Consider the following 13,565-nt stretch of genomic DNA (forward strand, 5'->3'; position numbering starts at 1 on the left):
TTAAAAACAAAAAGGCTGGGGATGTGAATCAGTGATAGAGTGCTCTGGGTTCAATCCCCAGCCCCATAAAAACAAACAAAATCTAGAATTTGACAAGTGATAGTGTTGTAGGGACAAACGAGGCAAGGCACCGAAGATAGCAGGAAACAGTTTTATTTGGCTGCAGCCAGGTTCAGAGGATACAGCCTTTGCTGTAATCAATTAATCCCCTGAACCCCGAGTTCAGGCAGTTTCGGAGTTTTATACCCAGCATGTAAGGGGAGGGGCTCAGAAGTTCACAGTCTGCAGAAGTTCACATAGAAGCAGCTTTTTCTTTCACTGTTTTGGGCAAGTTAACACTTCAAGGACAACACCTGAGAAAGGGAGAGCTTCTTCTCCTCTTTCTTTTCTTCCCCTGCCAGTTGTTACCAATTGGTATCTTCTCTTATCTTAAAAACGTAGACATCTCTGTGAAGCCCAGCTCAAGGCCAGAGGCCTTGTTTGCACATTTCTACAAACTACTATACTGGATACATTTGTGAAAATCTAGTAAGGGGATGTCCAGCACCTGGAGTGCTGGTATCTTTCTGGCCAGTGGCCAAGTAAAACAGGGCAACAGGAAAATAGGAAGTTTGTCTACACTGAACTCTTTTTCAGAGACTCTTTGGCTGACAGTCCCAAAATGAGCCATGGTGAGGATTTCTGGAAAAGCCCAGTTAAGACTTTTTCTGTGGAGAGAAGGGGGTGCCACTACAATAGGGCTTAGTTGAGCAAAGGGAAAGAGACTTCCAGGCAAGAGGCCAGAAGTGGTAGCCCTAAAGCAGGACAGGCAGGGAGGAGCTGGTTCTATTTGGAGGGAGCAAACACTGAAGTCTCAAGCAGCACTGTGACATGATCCAATTTATAACCTTTGAAGATTATTCTGACTCTTGTGCTAAAAGCAGTTTTGACAATGAATCCCCCTTCCTTGCCACCACCCTAACCAATATTCATCACATCCAGCTTCTTCTAAGGCCCTTCTCTCTACCCACAGGTACTACTCTGGAACAGGCCTCCCTCATCTGATGAATATAGCTGGTCTCCCTGACTATACTCCTGTCCTCAGCCTGATCATCATCACTGTAGCCAAAGTGATTGTTTTTATCTTTTTGTTTTTACTTTTTGCTAACAGCTTTCCTGAGATATAATTCACATACTAAACAATTCAGTAGATCTTAGCATAGTCACAGATGTGTGCAACAACACCACAATCTAAGAATATTTTCATTGCTTCCCCACAGGGGGAAAAAAAAAAAAAACCCTTACCCATTAGCAGTTGCTATGGTTTGAACATGGTGTCACCTCCCAAATTCATGTTGAAACTAAATCCCCAATATGGTAGACTTAAGCAGTGGGGCCTGCTGAATTAAGAGGTCAGAGCCCTTATAAATGAATTAATAACTTTATAAAAGAGACGTCATTGAAAAGAGAGAGTTTCCCCTTCTTGCCCTTTTGCTTTCTGCCATGTGACAATGCAACAACAAGTGACATCTTGAAAGCCCTCACCAGGTTTAGGCTTCCAGTTTATAAGGACATCCAAAACTGTAAGAAATTTAAAATTCTTTCATTTATTTTTGGCAGACAGAGTCTCACTATGTTGCCCAGGCTGGTCTCAAGCAATCCTTCTGTCTGAGTTTCCTGAGTAGCTGGGACTACAGGTTACCTTCCACCACACCCAGCTTTTAAGTTTTGTTTTGTGTTGTTTTTGGTACTGGGGATTAAACCAGAAGTGTTTTACCACTGAGTTGCCTCCCTAGTTCTTTTTATTTATTTATTTTTGTTTTGAGACAGGATTTTCTTAAATTTCTTTTGGCCCTGCTAAATTGCTGAGGCTGACCTTGAATTTGTGATCCTCCTAAATCACTGGGATTACAGGCATGTGCCAATGCACCCAGCCAGAGCAATCTTGTAAAATTGCTTTAAACCACTCAGTGGCTTTCACTGCATCTATTTATTTATTTGTTTATCTATTTATTTATTTATAGGTACCAGGGATTGAAATCAAGGGCACTTGACCACTGAGCCACATCTGCAGCCCTATTTTGTGTTTTATTTAGAGACAGGGTCTCACTGAGTTGCTTAGCACCTCACTTTTGCTGAAGCTGGCTTTGATTTTTTTTTAATTAATTTATTTAGTTTTTGGCGGACACAACATCTTTGTTTGTATGTGGTGCTGAGGATCGAAACCGGGCCACACGCATGCCAGGCGAGCGCGCTACCACTTGAGCCACATCCCCAGCCCTGGCTTTGAATTTGTGATCCTTCTGTCTCAGCCTCCCAAGGTGCTCAGATTACAGGCATGTGCCACCACAACAGGCTTTAAATGAAGTGTAACTTCTTTGTCAAAGCCTACCATGGAATGGCTCCTACACTTCTTCTTGTTTTCTTCTCAGGACCTCTTTACCCACCCACCTCACTTGTTTCAGCCACACTGACCCTCCCTGATGTTTTCTACCCAAGGGCCTTTGTAAATGGTGCTTCCTCTGCCTGCAGCTCTCTCCCCAAGGTGATTCCCAGCACAGCTCCTCCTTCAGGTCTCTATTCCATCCCCCTATTCGTTTCCATCACAGTGTTTCTACACTCAGTGATTTTTTTTATTTGATTACTTCTTACCTGTTCCCCACACTATAATTTACGTTTTTTTGATAGTGGCAAATAGCTCACCTGGGCACATTATAGGCATTAGGAACAAAGTGTGGAATGAGAGAAGAATTAAGGAGAGGAAATAGAAATGCATGTAAATGTCATTGCCCCAGACAGATAAATAGCTCCATTTGCTAAAATGGGGAGACCTAGAGGAGGGCAAATGGGAAGGAGAGTGTCCATAAATCTATTTCTTCTACTACTTGTCTTTTTTGTTTTGTTGTTGTAGTTTGTGGTGCTGGGCATGGAACCCAGTGCCTAGAGCATGCTAAGCAATCACTATACCACTGAGATACACCTTCAGGCCAGGTCTACTTTGAACACATTAAATTTAAGGGGTTGGGGAGTAGCTCAGTTGTAGAGTGCTTGCCTACCATGCATTAGGCCCTGGGTATCATCTCAGCACTATCATAGAAAAAGAAATTGAGTTTCCTCCAAGATAACTAAGTGGAGATATCATATAAGCAGCTGGAGTTTTATTTATCTTAAACTGAAAAGATTAGACTAGGCTGGATATTTAAATTTGGATGTCACTGCATGTAAATCATATTTAAAACTTTAAGGAGATCCTTAGGGATTTCAGCACCAAGCATTATACATATTAAGGATTGAAATAAACAAATTCATCCCCAGCACCACAAACAACAACAAATATTAAGGAAATAATAAGCAAATGAATGGAGAAAACAGCAGAGGAAGCTGAGAAGGGGTAGCAAGAGAGATGGTAGAAGTGTGAGGTGCATTGGAATGACACAGAAGAAGAAAGGACAGGGTTTCAGGTGGAAGAATGTGGTCCATAGCATTAGATTCTGGTGAGAAGAACAGAAGAAAAAGAGGAACTGAGGTTTCAGAATTCAGCAAGAGCTGAATTTACATGGAAGGAGAAGGAGGGGAAGCCATCAGATGGAAGAGCAGAGAAGATCAAGGTAGGGCAAATAAAATACCAGCACACTCTTCTTAGAATGTAATGTAATATAATATAATAAATCTGTTTTGGACCAGGCTCAGTGGTACATTCCTCTAATCCCAGAAATTTGGGAGGCTGAGGGAGGAGGATCATAAATTCAAGGCCAGTCTCAGCAATTGAGTTATGACCTAAGCAATTTAGTGATAGCTTATCTCAAAATAAATAAAACTGGGGATATAGTTCAGTTGGTAGAGTGCTTGCCTCACACAAAGCCCTGGGTTTAATCCCCAGCACAACTAAATAAATACATTAAAACAAAATAAAAAGGTTTGGGGATGTACTGGGTTCAATCCCAGTATCCCCCACTCCACCAAAAAAAAAATGTAATATAATAAATCTGTGTTGGCCCAGGCACAATGGTGTACACCTGTGATCTAGCAACTTGAGGTACTAAAGCAGGAGGATTGAAAGTTCAAGGCTAGCCTCAGTAATTAAGCAAGGACCTAAGAAATTTAGCAAGTCCCTGTCTCAAAATTAAAAAGAAAAAGGACTGGGGATGTAGCTCAGTGGTAAAGAATCCCTGGGTCCAATTCCCAGTACTGAAAAGAAAAAAGAAATCCACGCAGACTTATGTCACTGAATTTTTTGGTAATTCATTACAGTAGTAATGGCAGTGCAATACAGGGTTTACTCCAGGAAATAAAAAGGACACTTCATTTTCTCACATATTAAGAAGAAATATCATGTGCCTGTATCCATTCCATACTCAGAAGAGCTCTTAGTAGTGTTCCATATCTTTGTCTCTTTGTCTCTTTGTCTTTCTTCTTTTCCCCCACCCCCAGTACTGGGGATTGAATCTAGGGGAGCTCTGCCATGGAGTTAGATCCCAGCATCACCACCCCCTTTCTGAGACAGGGTCTTGTTAAAGTGCCCTGGCTGGCCTCCAACTTTTTTAAAAACTTTTATTTGTTAGTTGTAGGTAGACACACTATTATTATTTCATTTTTATGTGGTGCTGAGAATTAAACCCAGTGCATTAGGGGTGCTAGGCTTTTTTTTAATACAGCTTATATCTCTATCATCTCCAGATATGGCAAGGATGCAGAATGAGGGAAGCATGTATTGGCCAATTTTGAAAAATGAAGACAACCGCATCGATCTGCTTTGTATTGCTATTACAAAATGCTACAAATTGAATAACATAAAAATTAGAAGGTTATTTGACTCACAGATCTGAAGGGGCTGCATTTGGTGGCCTATATCATGACAGAAGATATAACATGGTGAGAGAGACAAGAAAGTCACTTTTTTTTTTTTTTTTTTTGGTACCAAGGATTAAACCCAGGGGTGCTTAACCACTGAGCCACAACCTCAGTTCTTTCTTTCTTTCTTGGTTATAGATGGGCATAATACCTTTTATTTGGGGGGGGGGTAGCGGGAGTTGAACTCATGAGGCACTCAATCACTGAGCCACATCCCCTAGAGACAGGGTCTTACTGAGTTGCTTAGTGCCTCACTTTTGCTGAGGCTGGCTTTGAACTTGCGATCCTCCTGCCTCAGCCTCCCTAGCCACTGGGATCACAGATGTGCAATACTATACTGTGCCAAACTTTTTTTTTTTTAACAAATCCATTCTCTCAATAATGAACCCACTCCTGGGATAAAAACATTAATCAATTTTGGGGGCAGAGGCTTCATGATCCAATCTCCTCCTAATGGTTTAACTCCTCACTATTACATTGGAGATTAAGTTTTCAACACATGAGCTTTGCAGGACACATTCAAACCATAGTAAAAACTTTTTAAAGACACAATATATATATTTTTTATGTGGTGCTGAGGATCAAACCCACTGAGCTGCAGCCTAAGTCCCATAGCAAAAAACTTTGTATTCCTAAGATAAAGCCTATTTGGTCATGATGTATTATCTTCTTGTATACTCTTGGATTTGATTTGCTGACATTTAATTAAGGATGTTTAAGTCTGGGGCTGAGAGTGTGGCTAAGTGGTATAGTACTTACATAGCAAGGACTAGATTTGATCCCCAGCACCACACACCCACACCCACACCCCAAAAAAGATATTTATGTTTATACTCAAAAAGACTCTTGGTCTGTAATTTTCTTTTTTAAATTTAAATTTTTATTTTTAAATTTTTTTTCTTATTTGTAGATGGACACAACAGCCTTATTTTGTTTTATTTGTTTTTATGTGGTGCTGAGGATAGAACCCAGTGCCTCACATGTGCAAGGCAAGCACTCTGCCACTGAGCCACAATCCCAGCCCTGTAAAGCCATGGAGATTGCATGCATGACCCACCACACCCAGCTTTGACAGGTTTTTATCTTAAATTAAGCTGTCCTCATAAAAGGAGCTCTTCCACTATTTTCTCAAAGTGTATGTATGAGCTTGGTGTTTATTTCCTCACTGAACGTTTGTTAATGAAACAATCTGGGCCTGGATTTTTCTTTGGGGGAAGGTTTATATGACAAATTCAGTTTATTCGCCTGTTTCTTTTTAAGTACAAGCCTCATGACAAATATCCCTGTGTCTCCATGGTCAGAACTTTTTTGGGGGGTGGGGGTGGTACCAAGGATTGAACTCAGGGACACTTGACCACTGAGCCACATCCCCAGCCCTTTTTTGTATTTCATTTAGAGACAGGGTCTCGTGAGTTGCTTAGCACCATGCTTTTGCCGAGGCTGGCTTTGAACTCGTGGTCCTCCTGCCTCAGCCTCCTAAGCCACTAGGATTATAGGCATATGCCACCACACGTAGCGCATGATCAGAGCTTGTTCACAAACTCAACCTCAGTCAACTGAAGTGAGGAAAATGGGCTTACAGTGATTGGCTTAAACAAGTCAGGACTATGCCTGAACTAGAATGAGGAACACCTTCTTTAAGTGAACCCAAATAAAGTCAGAGTTCTTGTGGCAGATGCTATGGTATGTATGCGTCTACCAAAATTCTTGTGTAAATGAAAAGTTGGCCTCCAGTGTGTCAATATTGAGAGGTGGGACACTGGGAGGTCTGGGTCATGAAGATTCATGAAGGAATTAACCATTTCATGGATTAATGGATTATTGCAAGAGTGATTTTGTTATAAAAGCCAGCTCTCATCTAGGAAACTTGCCTTGCCTTAGGTGTGATGTCCTCCACTATGTTATGATGCAGGAAGATCTTAACTGGCTGCCAGATGCCGAGCAGAGGCTGGCACAGTGCTGGTAAACTTCCCAGTTTTCACTTCAGAACCATAAACTAAGTAAATGTCTCTCCTCCTTCTCTTCCTCCTATTTGGGAATTGGACCAGGGGTGCATTATCACTGAGTTACATCCCCATCCTTTTTTGTTTTTTTAAAGAGTCAATGTCATTTTAAAAAATTTTTTTGTAGTTGTAGATGGATAGCATACCTTGATTTTATTTGTTGATTTTTATGCAGTGCCTCACGCAGGCTAGGCAAATGTTCTGCCACTAAGCCACAACTCCAGCCCTCCCTTTTCATTTTGAGATGGGTTCTTGCTAAGTTACCTAGAGCCTAAGTTTTGGTTTTTGTTTGTTTGTTTGGTACCAGGGATTGAATTCAGAGGCACTTAATCACTGAGCCACACTTTCAGACCTTTTATATTTTATTTAAAGACAGGGTCTCACTGAGTTGCTTTAAGTCTTCACTAATTTGCTGAGGCTGACTTTGAATTAATAATCCTCCTCCCTTAGCCTCCCAAGTAAATTTGGATTATAAGTATGCATCATGGTGCCCAGCCAGGGTTCACAGTCTCAAGGGAAATAATCTGCTTACTTGCCTGCTTAGTTTGCTAGTATAGGTTGAATATCCTTAATTCAAAAATCTGAAATCTGAGTGCTCCAGAATCCAAAACTTTCTGAAGTATTGTAATGAAGCCATAAATGGGAAATTTAACACCTGATCTCATGTGATGGTTCAAAACATCAAAATGCAGGTGCACTAAAAATACTGTATAAAATGACCTTCAGGTTATGTATATAAGATGACATGTAAATGAATTTCATGTTTAGACTTGGGTCCCAGTGCTTGAGGGTGTGGGTCAGTAGTAGAGTACTTGCTTAGTTTGAGTGAGGCTCTCGAGTTGATTCCCAGAACCATGGAAAAAAAAGAATAAAAATCCTGGGATCACATTCCCCAAGATATCTCATTGTATGTATGCAAAAATTCTAAAAATCTAGAATACTCTAAAATCCAAAGCATTTCTGGTCCCAAAAATTGGGGGTAAGGGATATTCAACCTATATACCCTGACTTCTCAGAAAGGATTTAGGATATGTTAGTCAGGATGAGTTAGGATTGCTGCAATAACAAACCTAAATCACAGTAACATAACATGATAACATTTATTTCTCACTGCTCATATTACAGGGGCTGATAGAGTCTTCACCATCAGGAACCACCACTGTGATACTTACAAACTTTTGCTTATGACATACAATCACTTCTGTCAAGTTCATTAACCAAATAAGTCACATGGCTGAATCTTTCCTCAAGAGGCCAAGAAATTAAAACTTTCCTCAAGGACCTAGAAGAAGAACAGGAAATACCAAGGAACAAAAGAAATGACCACTCCAGGTGGAGTGTTATTCAAGAGGAAATGTGTCCTGCAGTAAAAATAGAGCAATTGCTTGGCTGTCCAGCTAAGCTTCATTTAGCCTTTGAACTGCTTACCTTAGTCAATATTCACCCAATCAATTAGCCGGGAGATGATGGCATTGCCTCCTGAGAATCTGGCCTTGTCAGTGATAACCAAACTACATCAAAACCTTTGCCTTTCTCATTTTCCATACCCTTCCCATCCTGGGTTCCATTCAGAGGTGTCTGTCAACTGACTAGACCTAGTCTTTTCATCCTGGAATTGACAGATAATTATTTTAGAGTTGAATTTTTACTATGGACTGGGGATATAGCTCGGTTGGTAGAGTGCTTGCCTCGCAGGCACAAGACCCTGTGTTCAATCCCCAGCATCACAAAAAGAAAAAAAAAAATAGAGTTGAATTTTTACTGAGTCAAATGAGTCTGAGTAATGTAAGACTTTCCTTTGACCCTGGGCAAGTATGAAAGATAAAGGAAAGCCTACAGCAGGCCCAAAGGCAATGATGTGAGAGAGGGAGTAGGGTAGGCGTGCCTACCAACTGAGCAGAATGAGCCAGTGCTCAGAGGGACAGTTACAAGTTAGGGAAGGGTGTTGGAGAGAAGAGAAAGGGTAGCCAGTTCAGTCATGCAAACTGGTGTCACTATTTCAGGGCCTGACTGCTTTACTAGGTGCTTCACCATCTGTGTCTCATGGTGCTTCCCAGCAATCCAAAATTTCCAAGAAAGAGGCTCAGAGAGTACACAGTCAGAGGTCCAGCGACCGGGCAGAGCAGAAGTGGACTCCAAACCATAATGGAATCCAGCCGCAGCTTCTACCACTCCAGACAGCATCAAGGCTTTCTTGCCCAAAGGAGCACAAAAGTAGAGTGGCTGGAGATCTGTGTGACCAGCAGGGGGCGCGTGATCTCCGTCCTCCGCCCAAACGCTGGAGAAGGCTGGGCCTGCAAAGATGATTAGCCTCAGAGAAGTTCTTTCCTTGTTTGTGCATTGAAAGTGATTGAAAAATACTATCACTGGTTCCCTCTGTGACGTTTCATGGAAGCATCAAGGACACCTTCTGTGTGTTCTGTATCTGACTTGTCCTGGCTTTTGCTGAAAGTAGAGCCTGTGCAGATTTAGGAGATTCCAGGAATGAAGGACACTGGAAAGGACGAGGAGAAGAAGAAGGAAGGAACACAACTCCATCTTACCAAGGTAGTCTCTTTTCAGCAATGACTGATCAGTCCCAAGGTCATTTGGGGGCAATATATATAATGTGTCTCAGAACCATCCTCCCTTAGCAAGAGGGGAGGAATTTATTCACTGACTACTGATCCCCCTTCATAGGTCTGAGGGGAGAATCTATCAAGTTGCACCTGTGCAAAGCTGACTGAAGCCTACACAGACTGGTTATCAAATAAAGGCTGGAGTATAGATAGTCCTCAACCTATGATGGTCTGACTTACGATTTTTCTTTTTATTTTCTCATGTTGTGCTGGGGATCAAATCCAGGGCCTTGCACATGCTAAATATGTGTTCTACTACTGAGCAACACCCTAGCCACTTCAACTTACAACTTTTCAACTTTACAACAGTTCAAAAACTACATGTATTCAATGGAATCTGTACTTCAAAATTTGAATTGATGCAGTATGATACTCTCTTTTATTTATTTATTTACTTTTTTGGTGCCAGTGAATGAACCCAGGAGCTCTTTAACTAATGAGCTACATCCCCAGACCTTTTTTTTTTTTTTTAGAGAGAGAGAGAATTTTAATATTTATTTTTTAGTTTTCGGCGGACACAACATCTTTGTTTGTATGTGGTGCTGAGGATCGAACTCGGGGCGAACGCATGCCAGGCGAGTGCGCTACCACTTGAGCCACATCCCCAGCCCCATCCCCAGACCTTTTTATTTTTTTACTTCGAGACAGAGTCTTGCTAAATTGCTTAGGTTGTCTTTAAATTTGCAATCCTCCTGCCTCAGCCTCCCAAGTCACTGGGATTATAGGCATGTACTACCACACTTGTCCAGTACAATACTCTCTTGATGCGGCTCAGTGGAAGTGAGCTGCAGTCAGCCACACTATCATGAGAGAAAATAACTAGTACTCTACAGTATGTACACATACAAAATTGTATTTTTCACTTTTAGTGCTGTATTTAGTAAATTACAGGAGATATTCTACACTTCATTATAAAACAGACTTTGTGTTAGATGAGTTTCCTAATAGGGTAATGCAAGTGTTCTGAGCACATCTAAGGTAGGCTAGGCTAAGCTATGTAGGTTAGATGTAATACATGCATTTTCAACTTACAATAGTTTTTTTGTTTGTTTTATACCAGGGATTGAACCCAGGGGTGCTTTACCACTGAGCCACATCCCCAGCCCTTTTTATTTTTTATTTTGAGACAGGTTCTCACTAAGTTGCTTAGGCCTGGCTAAGTTGCTGAGACTGGCTTTGAATTTGTGATCATCCTGTCTCAACCTCTGAGCCTCTGGGATTATAGGCGTGCACCACCTTTCCACCTACAATAGTTTTTCAATGAAGAGAATCTCTACAAGTACCTACCAAATGAGCAGAATGAACCAGTGTTGGGAGGGACAGTCACAAGTTAGGGAAGAGTGTTGGAGAAAGAGAAAGGGTCTAAAGAACAGCACAGTAGGGGACCGACATAATGACCTCAGAATCCCACCTGTAGGAAGGGACCCTAATGGAAACCACCCACGAGTACTACTAAACTCTTCATTTCAGGACCATTGATAATAGGGGGAAATTGATGTGTGCTTGGGATATGTTCTGGGAAGTAGAATTGCTCTGTCAAAAGGTAAAAGTAGCTGGGCACAGTGTACACACCTGTAACCCCAGCGGCTCAGGAAGCTGAGGCAGGAGGATCTCAAATTCAAAGCTAGCTTCAGCAGCTTAGGCAGACCCTAAGCAACTTATTGAGACCCTGTCTCAAAATAAAAAATAAAAAAGGGCTGGGGATGGGCTCAGTGGTTAAGTACACCTGGGTTCAATCCCCAGTACCAAAAAAAAAAAAAAAAAGGAAAAGTACTTGTAATTTTGCTATCTGTTATCAGATCTCCTCACACAGTCATCTACTGTTTTGTATTTCCCCCAGCAATTTGTGTGAGTGCCTGCTCCCCACATGCTTGCTATTGGAGAATTTTGCAAACTCTTGGGTGTTTGCTAATTGACAGGTGAGAACTAATAGTGTATTTTAATTTTGCATTTCTATTATTAAGAGCAATTTTGAGTATCCTACTTTGTGTACAAGGCTTTCATTGCAGTATTGATTCTATTAGCAAAAGACAGAAAAAACAGGGACTCAGTGGTAGAGCACCTGCCTAGCATGTGTGAGGCACTGGGTTCAGTTTTTGACACTGCATATAAAAAAATAAAGGTCCATTGACAACTAAAAAAATATTTTAAAAAGGCAGGAAAAACATAGCCACAGAGGCTGGGGTTGTAGCTCAGTGGTAGAGCACTTGCCTTGCATGAGTGAGGCACTGGGTTTGATCCTCAGCACCATATGAAAAATAAAGAAAGAAAATAAAGAGATTGTGTCCATCCACAACTAATATATATATTTAAAAAACACAACCACAGTGAGATACCACCTCACACCCATTCAGATGGCTATTACTAATAAACAGAAAATAATAAGCACTTGTGAGGATGTGGAGAAATTGGAACCCTTGGACATTGTTAGGGATGTGCAATGGTTCGGTCACCACAGAAAAGAGTCTGGAGGTTCTTCAAACATTTTAACATAGAATTACCATGTAATCCAACAATTGCACTTCTGTATACAGATTCAACCTTTTAGGAGTGGAATCTTGAAGAGATATTTGTATACTCATGTTCATGTCAGTATTATAACAGTGAAAAGGTATACAAGCAACTCTGATTTCCACTACAGATTAATGGATAAATAAATGGTGGTATGTATACACAATGGAATAATATTCAGCCATAAAAATAATGAAGTTCTGTCATTTGCAACAATACCAATCAAACTGGTAATCATTAAGTGGAATGAGCCAGGCACAAAAAGACAAGCACTGCATGATCTCATTCAAATGTGAAATCTAAAAAAATTGATCTCTAGAAGTTGAGAGTAACATGGTGATTACCAAAGGCTGGGGAGGGTGGGGAGGAGGGATGGGGAAAGGGTGGGCAATGGGTACTAAGTTGCAGTTAGAAGCAAGAAGTTCTAGTGTGCTCTTGCATAGTATATAGACAGCAAGGAGTGTGCTGTTTATCTCAACTGAACCTAAGGGGGTGCTCTACTACTGAGGTACATCTCCAATTCGCCCCCCCCAACTTTTAGTTGTCAATGCACCTTTATTTTTATTTATTTATATATGTACTGAGAATTGAACCCAATGCCTCACACATGCTAGGCAAGCACTCTACCACTGAACCACAACTCCAGAGCCCCCAACCCCTTTTTTAATTTTTTATTTTGAGTCAGAGTCTTGCTAAATTCTGAGGCTGGTCTTGAATTTGTGATCCTCCTGTCTCAGCCTCTCCTAGTTGTTGGGATTACAGGTGTGAGCCACCAGACCCAGATGAGATTCCTTTCTCTTTTGGTGGTTACCAGGTTTCTGTGCTCATCCTGTCCCACATGGGACAGTACTAGGCATAGATCTTATGAGTTTTCTAGTCCCTGTTTTATTTTTCTGAGATCTGGGACTGAACCCAGGGCCTCCCACATGCTGTGGCAAGACCTCCAGCCCTGAGCTATGCCTCAGGCCCTTCTTTATTGCCTTTGGAATATTAAGTATCCAATTCTGGATTCTTATCCCTTGCATTGCCTTTTTTTTTTTTTTTTTAAGAGAGAGTGAGAGAGGAGAGAGAGAGAAAGAACTTTTAATATTTATTTTTTTTTAGTTCTCGGCGGACACAACATCTTTGTTGGTATGTGGTGCTGAGGATCGAACCCGGGCCGCACGCATGCCAGGCGAGCGCGCTACCGCTTGAGCCACATTCCCAGCCCCTTGCATTGCCTTTTAGTGCTACTTACACAAGTGCCTTAGTTTGAGTTCTCCCAAAAGCAAAGTTTGAGCCTAGAATTTGGGTGCAGCTTGTTAGATTCCAGGAAACCGGTGAAAATGAAAAGAGTGACACAGGTTAGGATGAAAATTCAATAAAGTATTTTTTTGGCTTCTGTCCCCTACTGGTTGAAGGTCACCCCACAAAGCACTAAAAAGAACATATAAGCCTCCCCCCACCATCCAGACCCAGTCATCAGAATTTTCTCTTTGCTTCTGCCTGATCTTTTTATAATTAATTTCACAATAAAGTTAGCTAGGCGTGCACAAGCCTCCCTTCCCAGCACTAGTCCCAAGTTACAGGAGAAGGTCACATCTGGAAGGATACTTGCCAGAAA

Source organism: Urocitellus parryii, chromosome 1, assembly GCF_045843805.1.
Source record: "Urocitellus parryii isolate mUroPar1 chromosome 1, mUroPar1.hap1, whole genome shotgun sequence".
Taxonomy (NCBI): Eukaryota; Metazoa; Chordata; class Mammalia; order Rodentia; family Sciuridae; genus Urocitellus; species Urocitellus parryii.